The following is a 13,924-nucleotide window of genomic DNA, read 5'->3' as shown; positions in this document are numbered from 1 at the left end:
TTTTTTGTAATTACTGTAAGTCTAACAATTCAAAATCCAGACATATCCAATTTGCAACCACAAAATACAAACAAAACCAACAACGGTAATGTCACACTGAAACCAGGGGATATTTAGTATTTTTGCATAAAAAATAACCCTGAAGGTTAAGCAGTTAATAAAATTGGCAATTTATTTTTGTAGATGGACTAAACTATAAATGAACAAACTAGTTCCATCTCAATATGTAATCTTTTGCCCTTACTTTACTGAAGATACTTTATATCACAATGTTCCTTGTTGAAATATTGAAATCCAGAATGTCACTCTTCAGTCAAATGAGCGGTGTGCTGTGCATCTTTACATACCCGTATGTTTATAAATAATTATAAAATATGTCTCATTTAAAGATTAAAGGCCTCGATAACTTTCCATAAACATACATTAGTAATAATAGACTCGCCCACGAGGGTCTGTGGGGTTGCACAGGTTAATTATTAATCACACTGGTCATCAGTATGCATGTCCAGCCTTGTTTCCTGCTCTTTCACTCACTTTTTTTCCTCCACTCTCTCCACAGAGGCATTGAGTTACTCTGGGCCCGATGTTGAGCTGAACTCCTCGGTTTGTCTGAGCAGAGGTCAGCGGTAATCAACCCAAACACTGCCAAACCACTTTCTGTGTGAGGAGAGATTCACTGTCACCACACGCAGCACTCACCACTTATGCTGCTACACTACTTGTATTTGTTGTTGTTGTTGCTGTTGCATGGCACATGTGAACCAGTAAACAAAGTATTGGGAGATAAAACCCCCTCATTGATAGAGGAAGAGATTGGGCATCTTTAATTGGTTCCCCAAGGAAGCTGTTATTTATGTCTTCAGTTGTGTTCAGCTTTGCCCCTTCCTGCTCCATTCCTCTTTTTTTTTTCTTCTTAGCAGGACACTCTGTTTCCCCGGCAACTAGGGCTCCAATCGGCTGGCCAGCTGCAGATTAGTTCAGCGGTGGGGGGTTTAGGTGGGTGGGAGTGAATGTGGAGAGGGGGGGTGATGATGGAAAATAGAGAGAGAGAGAGAGAGAGAGAGAGAGAGAGAAAAAAGGGGGGTGGGAAAAGTTTGAGAAGGGGAGAGAGAAAGGGAAGGAGCCAGCGTCATTCAGAGATAGGAGTCCGAGTGAGTGAGTGTGAGAGCTGGGAGTGGAGAAGAAGCTGTAAACAGTTTAACCCCAGAGGCTGGACGGGAGGAGGGATTTCCCTTGACTTTTGTGGCCTTTTCAAACTTTTTGTGCGTTTGGATCTGCACTCTGTGTCTTCCTCTGTGTGTTTATGTGGGAGCTCCAGGCAGGGGCTATGCAAAGTGAGAGAGGGGGATAAAGGAAAACTACTCGGAAGGAAAGGAACCATGCAAGTGGATGCTGTCTTCTGCGGGGTCAGGTTACGCAAAATGAGAAACTACTCCAAGAGCACTTCATCAGGGCTCACCCAGCTCAGAAAGGTAATGTGAAGAGTGAGACTGTCTGTGTGTGAAGTGTGTTTGGATGAAGTTTTAAAATGTTTCCTAAAAACCAGTCAGCAAATTTGGTCTTCTTTCAATATAGTGATTGTGTCAATATACTCTTGGATCAGTTATAGCTAAAAACTCAAGTGACAGCAAAGGGATCTGCTCAGTCTCGGCTCACTCATATTGCTTAAGGGTCCATCTTCATGCTTGTGCATCAACTTCAGTGTCCATGCTTGCGCGTGACCTTGAATGTGTCATCATGCATGTGTGTGTCCATGTACAGAATGTAAGTTTTATGTATGGTAAGTGTCACGATGTGGTTTTGTCTGTGTTTATTTGAGCCTTGTTTCATTCTGGATTGCCATGGCTCCAGTTTAAGTATGCCTGAGTGTTGCTCAAGTAGCCAGTCTCAAACTGTCTGCAACGAGCCCATTACTGCTGCCCACAAGAGACCCATCTGTACCTCACTGATGCATCTGAAGCCAACTCAGTGGCTGTCAGCTCTCATCTGCTTATTAAATCAAAATGAAGATAGTTTGGTGAGCGTTTGGAGGATAGTCAGCGCACACACTAAGACCATCACATTCCTAACCGGCTTGTCGAGAGGGAGCAAAGAGGACAGGATAAGTGAGATGAGCATTCTTCCCTGTGAACAAAGGCACCTCTTCATGCAGAGTCCCAGAGCTTGTATTGCTGTGAGGAGGCAGGCAGGGGTAGAGACCTCCCCAGGGAGGACAGGGGAGTTCAGGTGGCTCCATAAAGTCAGCTTTTCCAGGATTATGGGTTTGTTTGCAGATTCATGATCAGGCAGGATTGAAACTGTGCAGCTGGTTTCAAAGTTCTACATGGTACCTGTACCTAAAGCTGTTTAACGGACAAATATAATGCCAGTGGAAATTTGAAGGATGATCTTAATGGTTGAAAGGCTGTCTAAGATATGAGATAGTGTTTAATGTTAATGGCAGGTTTAACATTTCCATTTTACCTTCTGCATTGTGACCTCGTATATATGCTGATGCACAGGAAGTGATGCATCTTGACTTTTCAGTAACAACAGTTTATTTGGGATATAGAAATGCTGGACAATAATCATGAGCAGAGACAAAATAACAGTCCTCCTTCAAATTCTGTCTTTTAGAAAGATGAATGAATGAAAAATAACAAAATCGCCCACACTGTTTGCCGAGTGTTTAGAGGAAGCAGCTGTAAGGAGCACAACAATGACCAATCCCTACGAAAGACACATCAAAATATAAAAACTGTTGATCAGGGGATTTGCTGTTTGAATGTATCTTGAAATGAGTTGCTATGTTCCAGGAGAAACACATGTACAAGGATATGGACATTCAGTACATCCCCTACTGAAAAAAGCATGTTAAATGTACCATGTGGACTTTTCTTAGGTAACAAACATGATTTATTTTCTGCACAATGCACTCTTAAGGCCTATCAAGGATATTGAATGATTTGTCCTTTCCTATAAGAGATTTGGGAACTTCCAAGAGAGGGAACTGCAGGAAACAAGGATTACTTTTACAGTACTTCTCTTGACTTGTTTTCTTTATTAGACATGGCTGGACTCGAGATACAAACACTATATCATCTAGGTATCGCTCTACAGTGCCACCAGTGGTTAAAAAACCCAACGGTCACCTTTAAGTGTATTACACATCCATGTATCTGTGTGATGTGACTCAGCCATATCACTTCATGTGAGATAACTGATGCTCTGTTGCATGTCATAGCACAGGGCAGCAGGAATGTCTGCTGTGTCCTATAAGCAATGACCCTTAAGAGATGGTTATCAACCAGCCAACATAGTCCATCTCAGCGGCTTCCTCAGGCCTTTTAGTTCAGCCAACAGGACTGGAACATTTGATTTAATTTGCTTGATAGTAACATCAGCTAAAGTGCTCTTTGATTCAGGTCAGGAATTTACGTGACTAGTGTAGAAAGCACAGCCTCTTAGATTCAGTTTTATTTTTCATATTGGCATAAATGAGCAGATTCAGCACGTCAGTAGGAGTTTTACAGCCACAAATCAACATTCCTCTGCTCTCCTGTTTCTGTCTGTCCTTATTTACTTAACGGGGTAACGTTGGGACTTTATTGAATTGAGACAGGCTGACTCTCCGGCGCTGTGAGGGGAAGGTTTATAGAGCTGGAGATAAAGACAGAGGGACTGTCTGGCTGCTAGTCAGCAAGGTAGTTATAAGTGGGCTGCAATCTTGTAAAGGGGCTCTGGTTTGGAGCCATTGTGTGTACCAGTGTTACCATTGCACACACACAGAGGTCTGTCACTTTGGGTCAGTTGTTTACATTCTGAGGCTAACTGTCTGCATGACTGTCATGCAAGACAATGTGCACTGTGGTAGAAAAAAGGGTATTTGTGTGCTTTGTGTTCATCACTCTTGTTTCTTTTCAGGGCATTTTCTCCATATTATGCTCTTTTCGCACCAAAATATTGACAGCCTGATATTTATAGCATTCTCACCCAATGGCCATCAATGTTGCACTCTCTGGGACTCTGACATATCAACACATGAGTTTTTTGTCTTATAAGTAGGCATGTCTGAAAAGGAAAAAAGAAAACTCTTGGAAACACCAGATGTTTAGCATCATGAGTCTGTCATCTATCACAACTGAATCAGCTTTCTAATTCTTTCCTGGAATTAGCTGAAGTGGAGAAAAGTGTTGATGATTGGTATGAGTCACTAGAGTGCAAACTCGTCTAGGAAAACAGTGTTTAGCTTCATAGTTGCTATGGCCTTAATTTCAAAGAGCTATTACCTGTTTGCATGTAGACATGATTTACATTCAGAAAAATGTACAAAAGTTATTTGTACTGTTTGTGTGTGGTTGTGTATTGGGATAACAACGTGGTAACATTTGGGATTTTTCCCCGTTAAACTGCTTAATACATTTTTGTCCTGGGCTGTATGGTTTGTTTTTGTATGTGTGAGTGTTTGTTAGTGGATGCAGTCAGTGACATCTGTCTTCCCTATTCTTTTCCTGCTCAGAGAAGTGACAGCAGGCCTTTAGGAGGCTACAGCCTGTGTACCCCTCCTCTTACAGGAATTAGCTTTTGACAGGCACTCTGCGGGGGCGGCCCGCAACTTAAAGACCCCACCGGGTCAATCTCCTGCCGTCCCCGAGCTGCTGCTGTCACCACGGTGACGCGGTCTGAAAGAATGTGTCCTGTGGTGACGGTGAAAGAATTCCTCCTGTTTCAAAGATATGGTGGGGGACGCATTGTCTGTGATGTTGGTATATGGCCATGGATTTAGTCATGATCAAAAACACCCCTAACCCCTTCCTCACAAACACATGGATGCATTGATAATGCATACCATCCTAAACACCCATAACCCCTGTCCTTGTAAGTGTCAAACTAACGCACATACATACATATGCATGCACAGATAATGCATACCACTGGATACTGGAAGCACTTATCCAGTTGGAATCTGGCCATGTTTTTTCATTAGAAGCTCCCTTACAAACACATTTATGCACACACTCTCTGTCTCACAACCTTTCCCTTGTCTCTCTTTCAGGCAGTGTCACTCTAAGTGTCTGTTTTTGTATTGAAAAGAAAACTAACCATGGATTCAAAGAAAAGGGTTTCTGCGACTCTTGATTGGGACATTTATCAGGACACAGCAGGCCAAGAAGATGTCTTGCTGCGTGGTTTGCACAGAGTACTGTACAGATTATGGATATTTAGCAGAGTTCACTCTCAGGGGCAAAGGCAGAGGCAGCTAGAGTTTGTTGGCAGTGTGTTTATTGTAGACTGAGAGAACCATCACAGAAAACCAATGCTGATGAAGACTATCCAAAAGTTTACGGCTTGGCTTGCCTTTGCAGCTCGTGCCCACTGGCAGTGTGCGTTGGTTGCACGAACCCAAACACACACGCACACTACAGAACACACACATGCAGGAAAACAGGCACGGACTCAAACACAGACCTGGAAATGCACAGACACATGGAGACAAAGACGTGCCCACAGACAGATGCTTGAACATTTACTGCAATGAACATGCATTTACCATTCGTTTGGCATCACCAGCTTGGAAAAATAACTTGTATTTGGGGAAGGCTGCTGTCTGGAAAGGAATGCGTCCATCTGAGTTCAAAGTCTAACTCTAATGTGGCTGCACAGCTCGTTGATTTAGGCTCCGGTTGCCATGTTATAATGAGCATTCCAAGCAAAATAAAAAAAAAAGGTTATTGCATGCTTTGTTAGTTTGGTTATGTACTGCGTGTGTTTAATATTTGAGATGGAAAAACTCTAAGAGCAATGACCTTTAAATCATCATTCTACTTCTCTTTTCATTTTCTTATTTCCCCTGCAGCCATGACTGAGAATGAGAAGAGTTGTGTTTACCTGTCAATTTAGGGATCGGCTCTATAATGAGAATTAAAACATTGTCTGGGGGTCCATCCAAGTGGAACAACTTAATGAGTAGATAGTTCAGACACAGTGCAGACACAGAGGAGCTTTGATCACACCAAATCATATCTAAACACTGTGTTGTTAAGCTCTAGAGCTGGGAAAGTAGTAGTTTTCTCTTTGTCAGTCTCCAGTGTAAAGGGGGTTGTAATAATCTCATCATCCCTACAGTAGAGTATAGCCTCAAGTTGTATTGACGGTGATTGATGTGAGTCTACATCGGTCTGACTTAGCTTTGTATAGATGTCTAGTTTGGATATAAATAGGCTCAGTAACATAACCAACAATCAAATGTAACTAAATGTTGTATGTTCTCTGTGTTATGTTGCTGAGATTAAGAGAAACTTCCTGCATTTTCAGAAATATTTTAGCAAGAAATCTTAATGCCATTGTATTAAATGTACTCTGTTAATTTTTTAACACCGAGTGAATTTACATCAACTGCAACATACAAGATATAGAGATACAATAAAAGAAACAAAACACACAAACAAGCATGTTGAGGTTGCTCTGCTTCAGTCTTTGAGAACTGCATTTAAACTCCAGAGTATATTTGCCATGTGTTGAGTACAACTTGTCCTGGGGAGATTGGAAACGCACACCTTTGGATCGGTTTAGTTTGGCTTGCTTTAGCGGTGCTAAACACCCCTCTCCATTTCACTCAGTTTTTTGTCCACTCTTGGCTCAGCCTCCCAGTTGTCGGTCACAGGGTGTGTGGAGGTCAAAGACTTCGGCTCTGACTCTGACTCTGGAGTTTACACTCCGGAAGAGCACTTTCCCAAGCTCTCGCCTTGCTTGGTTCCCCTGGGGATTGGCGAGTGAATTATAAAAATCTGTTTCTGTGCAGGCATGCAGGGGAGCAGGGATGGGACGGGGGAGCTCTGGTGGGAATTTTCAAGCGGAACCCTTAAAAGTGAAGGGGGAAAAACAGGAAGGAGAAAGAGAGGAGAGGATTTGGGCTTGGAGCTCAGTTCAGAGACTGTGGCTGGGAGGAGAAATTTGATCCGGGGCCCAGAGAATAATGTTAGTGTGCTGAAGAAGGCAGGTTATTGTTGAAAGGGTCTGTAGGTCCGCTCAATGCTGCACATAAACTTTGGCTGAGCCTGTTTTACTGAAACAAGGTTTTACCATTAGGTTAAAAAACCCCATATTGTGTTTCAGCACAATGTAATATCAGATGCTGTAAATACTGCTCGCTGTTGGGCACTTTTTTTTCTTGTGAATGACGGTGTACGCAATGAGACTTCCTCAAGTGTAAAACCCAGGCCCTTTGAGAAATGTTAGCAGCAGACAGGTATGGTCTGAGGTGTATGACATGCCAGGTCTGTCTCCTGTATTAGAGAGCATAATGAAACAAAATACAGCTTTGATTGCAGACGACAAAAGGTGTGTGTGTATCACCTGGCATATTACCTGTGGCTGTTTATGAATTACCTCATACATTTAAATTAATCTCTGTCTGCCAAGCAGCAAAGCTCGATGCCAGGAAGAGCTCCATGGCTTCTTTTGTTTGGCAAGTTTTACCGTCAATGGCCTTACTTACTCTGTCAGTGTTGATTTATGCTTGCGGCAACCACAGTGCTCCAACCGCAGGTGTATCTACACCGAGGTCTTGTTTCGAGCTGCCAAATGAGCCGGTGGTGTGCACTAATTTGTCTTTGGAAGGAAGGGAGCTGAATACAGGAAAAATTGAAGGGATAGCAGACTTTCTTGAATCAGAATGGCTTTATTGCTCATCACATAACCATCTCTGTGTGGCTTTGCTTAAGCGTGGCAGTGCTTTGAAGTAGTGATATGCCAATTGTTCAACTGAATTTTGATTGGTAAATATTTAAAACATTGTCATTTAGTGGGTAAGCATGCTTATAATTGTTATTTACAAATGAAGAGATATTTATCTAATAGTTTTCAGACCATTAAACTCAACCAAAAATGTCAACGTCATGGTGCCACTATAGGAAATCAGGGATCATCAAAGTCATTCGATTAAATCATGTGAATGTTGGCATGTCGTGTAAAAACTGCTAGACCGGAAGACTAGAAGGGCACTAAGGTGAATTTACCATTGGGCTAACCAGTCATAAGTCACTAAAGCATTTCATAGAGGACAAATCCTTTCATAGCTATCCATCCAATAGTTGTTTTTGGGATCAAAAGTGTAAGTTTGATTGAGGTACTTACTGATTGACATCTGACATTGCCATCCCTTAAGCCTGTGCTTATAAGGTTTAAACATCACAGATACAAAGAGTAGAATCTGACAGTGCAGTAAGTCGCAAAACATTTTAAAATAAGTCATTAAGCATCACTTAATCCGTAGATGTTGCTGAAGCGAGTGTAGTGTTTCAGCTGCAAATACCAAATGTTTGGGTTTCACAGAAGCACTATTGGATGTGGTCGTGTAGACCAAAGTGAGAGCTGTTTAAAAGCAGGCGCTGGGATGTGTTGGCACGGACACTGGTCTGTGGAGCCAGCGGGGTAATTGGGAGCAGACTGGGGATGAGTCAGGAGCTCTGCTGATGGGAGCTTTCTGTCTGTGGGGAGGAGGAGCTGACATGTCTGTGGGAGTCTACGGACAGATGCTCCGACTTTGCAAAGAGACGTAACATGACACCCTCACCCAGATGGGGGGATAGATAGAGATTTGTTTGCTCTGCCTCCAAGACAGGTCCATCCTCCTCCTCCACCTCTGTTTCTCTTCTCATTGTGATGATTGTGTTCTTTTCTCTGGTACACAGGCTACTCTTCTCTTCATTGAGATGGTAAAAACCTCTTTGGTGAGTGGTAAGAGCAATTGTTGAGATGGAAGAATTCATTTCCAATTTTCCACTAGGTCAGTCCAGATTTAAAACGCTCCTCTGTGCTTTGAAAAACTCGCATATCTTTTTCAATTATCCACTTTATTTTCACCACTTATCAGGCCAGTCTCCCCTTCCAAACTTGTATTTCTAGGAGGGCTTATCACTTTGAAAACTTTAGGGCATCATTAGCCTGCAAGTCACACCATTTGCAGTCAGTGGAATGTGGAATGGAAGCTACAAACTCCAAAGGAAAAGGGAGACCTCTGTTTAAAAGCCTGTGGTTAAACTGTTAAGGGGTGGTCATTTGTAAACTCTGACAGGTGGAGCGAGTGAGAAGGACTTTTTTTGGAGGATTTTGCTGAGTTCATATGGCGCTTTCCTTCCGTTTGCTGCTATCCTGACCTTGTGGTAGTCGGAGCTGTCTCATTTATCAACCACATGCTTAAGTTTGTACTGTAGGGGCGAGTTCTTAAGCACAGCCTTGCCAAATGTTTGATGACTTCATTTCAGGAGGAACAGCCAGTCAGTGTTAATTCAACTTCCTGCAAGTTTCACCACACTTCCTGTCAGTTTGTGTGCACGAACACAAACAAACAAACAAACAAACAAACAAGAAAATAACTATTCATTTCATGGATAACAAACCTCCTAAATGCTGTAGCATTCTGTCTCTTGGTTGTGTCTGAGCCCCATAATTACATCCATAGTGGCTTCCTTTGTGGCCCCAGTTATAATTAAGGTTTCTTTATACATTTTCTGAGGTAATATTGTGACCCATTCTTCCAGCTCCCAGCGGGATAGACTGTAGACAACAGGCCATCAGAGTCTCAGTTATAAGCGACAACCACAATAACAAGAAGTGCTAAATATGTGACTTTAGAAATACAACAATGCACACTGTTGTGTTATATCAAGCATAGATTGATAAGCAAAAATACATGCAGGGAGAAGGGAATTGTTTGCGGTATCCTCCGTCAGTTCCTGTCTGGTTCTGTTGCTAACCCAGTTTCAATACTGTCTCACATCCATCCTCTGCTAACAATGGAGGGAGCAGGGGGGAGACGTGGAGGGGCAAGAGGACACATCTCAGCAGGGCAGGGGGACTATCATTTCATTTGGACAGGACACTGGGAAGCAGGATAGCTTGTGCATGTACAGTATTGTATATTTGTGCATGTCTTTTGCCCCTTAAGGCCAGCTGATAGGCATCTTTACCGCTGTACTTTATACAGCGCGGATCCCTGTGGTCTGTGGTTGGATATAGAACGGGTAGATAAGGGTGGAAAAGTAATGTCTGTGAAAACAGAGAGATAAAAAGATGGAGATGAGAGAAAGGTAAACATGGCTTGCAAGGAAAATTGATAAATTCAATGAGTGTGCGGCTTCCAGGCTTGTAAAGCAGTTTCTGGCTGTCAATCACATATATGGGCAGATACACACACAGATACAGGCACACACAGTCATGGATTTGGCCTGTTTGGCTCATATCCAAGACCTTGCTATGAAATCAGCTTGGGAAAGCAACAGGGGCCCTGAACAGGACACAGAGACAGAAACAGAGAGAGGAAAAGAGAGAGGGAGAGACTGCCGAGCCCAGATAAAATTCCTTTGTTTATTTGCCCGTCCCTCTCCTTCCCTCCTCCTCTCCATACATCCTTTCCTTTACCATCAACTCTTCCTATTCTACTTTTTCAGGAGCCAGGGAAAATCCTGCAACTCAAGGTAGAATGTCGGTCATTGTGAAATCCCCATATCACTCAAACCAAACACTGAGACCTGGCAACCTGCAAGTGCTAAAACAGAATTGGTTGTACATAACTAGTTCCTGCTCCAGGTCTGCAGAAGGTAAGTATGAAAGGGAACGAGAGGCTGAAAGGATTTTAAAACAGTCCCCCACCATCATTCCCTCCTATCTATCACTCGCTCTTCCATCCTACTTTTCCCCTGAACTCCATGACAGAGTGGGAATGAAAGAGAGAGAATGAAAGGGAGAAATAAAGAATGAAGGACGGTGGGGAGGAAAAAAGCAGCCAAGTTTGCCATTCCAGAAAGAGCAGGCTAAATGTGCAGTGGTGCATTAAATTGATTGCAGGCAGGGCTTTGGCACATGTGAACCACATCTTGCAGGGGATAGGGTCCTCAACTCAGCGTGGGTGCGGAAAGAAAAAGAACAAAATAATTAATCTTTCCCTCGCACTATATTATTCCCATTTTGAGCTATCGTGTTCGCTACTTTATGTAAAAGGATGAGAAGCGGTTTAGGGGCTGCCTGTTTTTGGTTGCTTTCTGTATTTTGTTTGACTCCATGTGCTGATAACTGTGAAATGCAACGTGGGCCGCGAGCAACTTTGCCCTTTTTAGGTATTTCGAAATGACGGAGAGCAAAAGAGAGAGCAGTTTGGGGAAGAACAAGCAAGGGATAATGATGTCATGGTGTTAGCTTTTTTGGCTGGACAGAGGGATGGAGGGACACAGCGATAGAGAGGAGGATGAAATCTTTAATGAGAAGCAGCTGTTGGGGAGAGGCCGGCCCCCAGAGCGCTATAGCAGCAGCCAGCAAACAGCCCGCTTACAACAACCCAGAGGATGATAAAGCTACGAAACACTGACAGCACCACCTACACACTGCGTGATAAAGTTACATCTCCGACAGAAACTCTTGGTGTGATTATCACCAAGAGTCAACACCTAAAGATAAGTGGCACAAAGAGCTCAACAACAAAGAGAGAAAACCAAAAAGGCTGACCGGGATTTTTATTTTGACTAACTCATAACTACCCCATCTTGAAGAACAACTCATTAGTGGAAAAAGTGGTGTGTGTGTGTGTGTGTCTGTGTCTGTGTCTCTGTGTGTGTGTCATCACATTGCCATTGAATGAATCCAGGCTGATTATTTTTAATCCAAATTATTCCTGTGATTCACTATCAAACGTTTAGGCCAAGTGTCATCTATTAAGGGGGCTGCTTGTGTATGCCGCTGAGTAATCTGTGTGCTGGCCAACATACTGTACACAAATGTGCCAAGTCTTTGTGAGTCAGGGATTCATCTACAACTATGACTAGATCAAGGTCAGTCTTAAGTATTTATTTCAATCAGTTTGCCAGATGTGTGGAGCTTAGAGTCTGTAGATGTAGAGGCCGGTTCTACGGAGAAGTGTCTCGCTGGGGATCTGATATCTGAGGACCCATTAGTCTGTGAGCCAATGAGAAAACAGCATAGGGTTCCTATATGTCATTTACATCTCGACTCAAATGGCTCTTCAGAATTAGACGAGAATGATTTGCTGCTATTTGAACATGGTGTTTCTTTCATTTAACATAACTACTGGAAATGTTATTTCCTTTGTTGTACCAGTTTCATGGATCCTTTGCTGCTGGCATTGTCATCATTCAATTGGGCTGATTGTCTTTTTGCCCTTTGTTCTAATGTGTTGTTTTTCTGTCTGCTCATCCTTTGCCACAACAGCTCAATGACCGGAAGCCTCATTGAATTGATAAATGACTATATGATAACATTAGCCTATTAGCAAAGTCACACTTTACATGAATAAATGCTGAGCCAGCTGTGCTGTTAAAACTGATGGAGAAGCTATTCCTATATATGCAAAAGGTTGATCAGATTTGGAAATGCACACAGCTATTAGCCAGGTAAGAAAGTAAGCCAAGTTCGAACTTCTCTCTCATTCTATAGCTCCTTTTTTCTTTTACATTCTCTGCCTACTTTGTTTTTCAGTTTAGATGGGTCAAAACAAGACTCATCTAAACCTTGTTTTGGGTCAGAACAAGGGTAACACTATAATTTGCTTACAGGAGTGAATGAAAATGTGCACAGTTAACTCCATATCAAACAATTATCATGTCTGGCCCCTCTGTATCACTGAAAGCTTTTCACACACCTTCACATAAGGCCATTCGTTACAGTAGCCTACCAACAGAGGTCAGAATATGCAATGCTAATAGCTCTGCTAATAACCACTGTATAAAGATTAGCCCATTTGATACAGCGACTCCATGGTGTCCAGTGTTACCCTTAGGTCAAAAGTTGCACAGTTTGCCACACGTGTGAAAAATACCAGAGTTGTCTCCAGTCAGTATCACACTTGCTACACATAAACCCTCCAATGGTTCCCTTTCTCCACTTTCCACTTTGCTTTACATTTCATGAACAGGTGTTGAAGGCTGATAACTAAATTGTAATAATTACAGCACTATGGTTCATCCAATAATCCCAAAATAAACAACAGCATCCCTCTCTCAGTGGTTTATACGAGTACTGTACATGTTTATAAGATGAATCTGTCTGTGTCCATCCGCATATGGAAATCTTCCTCAGTGTTTGTTATGTAATTGATGCTTGGCTCTGATGGCCTGCCTCTGACCCTGAGTGCTGCTATCTCTACCTACTAAAGGCCTCAAGGCATTCAAGATTGTGTGCTGCTCCCCAAGCACCAATCCTTAGTTATCTTTCAAGGAATATATTTGTGTTTTCTTAAAACCCAATGACATTCAACAGGTGTGTTTCAGGGGTATTGAAAGGTAGAAAGATCTAAAAATGGAAAGTTATGAATTTCTTTGAATACGAGTTATTTCCATTCCAACACACTTTCCACTGCCGTCTTTGTCACCCAGCTGCTGAACAATGCCACTTCCTCTTTCCACGGCCTGTCACACCTCACAGGGCTGAAGGGGGCAGTTTCCCTGTGATGTTTTTATTGGCCTCAGCAGATGGCTTCCCTCAGCCTCTGCTTTGTTATGGTGGCCATCTTTGCTCTGAGGGTCAGGGTTAACAATAGTTGCCAATAGCTGTAGGACACAAAAGCCTTCGCTGCTCCCCAAAAAAGAGTTTCCTCAGTAACCAAACGATGTAAAACTAACAATGCTGTCAAATTCAGTGCTTTTACGAGATGCCAAGACACTACTGCTTGTCAGGTTCAGGCAACATTAAGGAAGCCTTGTCTTGTATACATGAGTCAAGTCTGGGATGTGGTCAAACCTAGAAAGTCAGAATTTTGTGAAAATACCAATTTACCCTTAAAACCGAATCTCCCCTGAACAGCACGTTCCGTTTTGGCCTTGGTGCTCCGAAAAAATGAAATGGGACAGCCTAAAAGCCTACACTATTTTCACAGGGCAACAGTATACTTATATTATTCTTTGCAATATCCACTTTCCTCTTTAGTTTTGACAAC

The 13,924-nt window shown here is 42.6% G+C and overlaps 1 protein-coding gene across 2 annotated transcripts in view; it reads left to right on the top strand.

Annotated features, from left to right (window-relative positions):
- si:dkey-82f1.1 (DENN domain-containing protein 2A) overlaps positions 1 to 13,924 on the top strand; it is a 38,051-nt gene that overhangs the window by 1,788 nt on the left and 22,339 nt on the right. Inside the window, exon 1 of one of the 2 annotated variants that reach the window (XM_063875023.1) lies at positions 1,115 to 1,472. The exons of the other annotated variant lie outside the window; for it this stretch is intronic. The gene's annotated coding sequence lies outside the window, so the exon portion shown is untranslated. Of the gene's footprint in view, positions 1 to 1,114; positions 1,473 to 13,924 lie in introns of those variants that run through there. 2 annotated transcript variants of the gene reach the window in all.

The sequence above is a fragment of the Eleginops maclovinus genome, chromosome 2, assembly GCF_036324505.1.
Source record: "Eleginops maclovinus isolate JMC-PN-2008 ecotype Puerto Natales chromosome 2, JC_Emac_rtc_rv5, whole genome shotgun sequence".
NCBI lineage: Eukaryota > Metazoa > Chordata > Actinopteri > Perciformes > Eleginopidae > Eleginops > Eleginops maclovinus.
The sequence above is the reverse complement of the archived record's forward strand: the minus strand, read 5'-3'. Positions and strand labels throughout refer to the sequence as shown.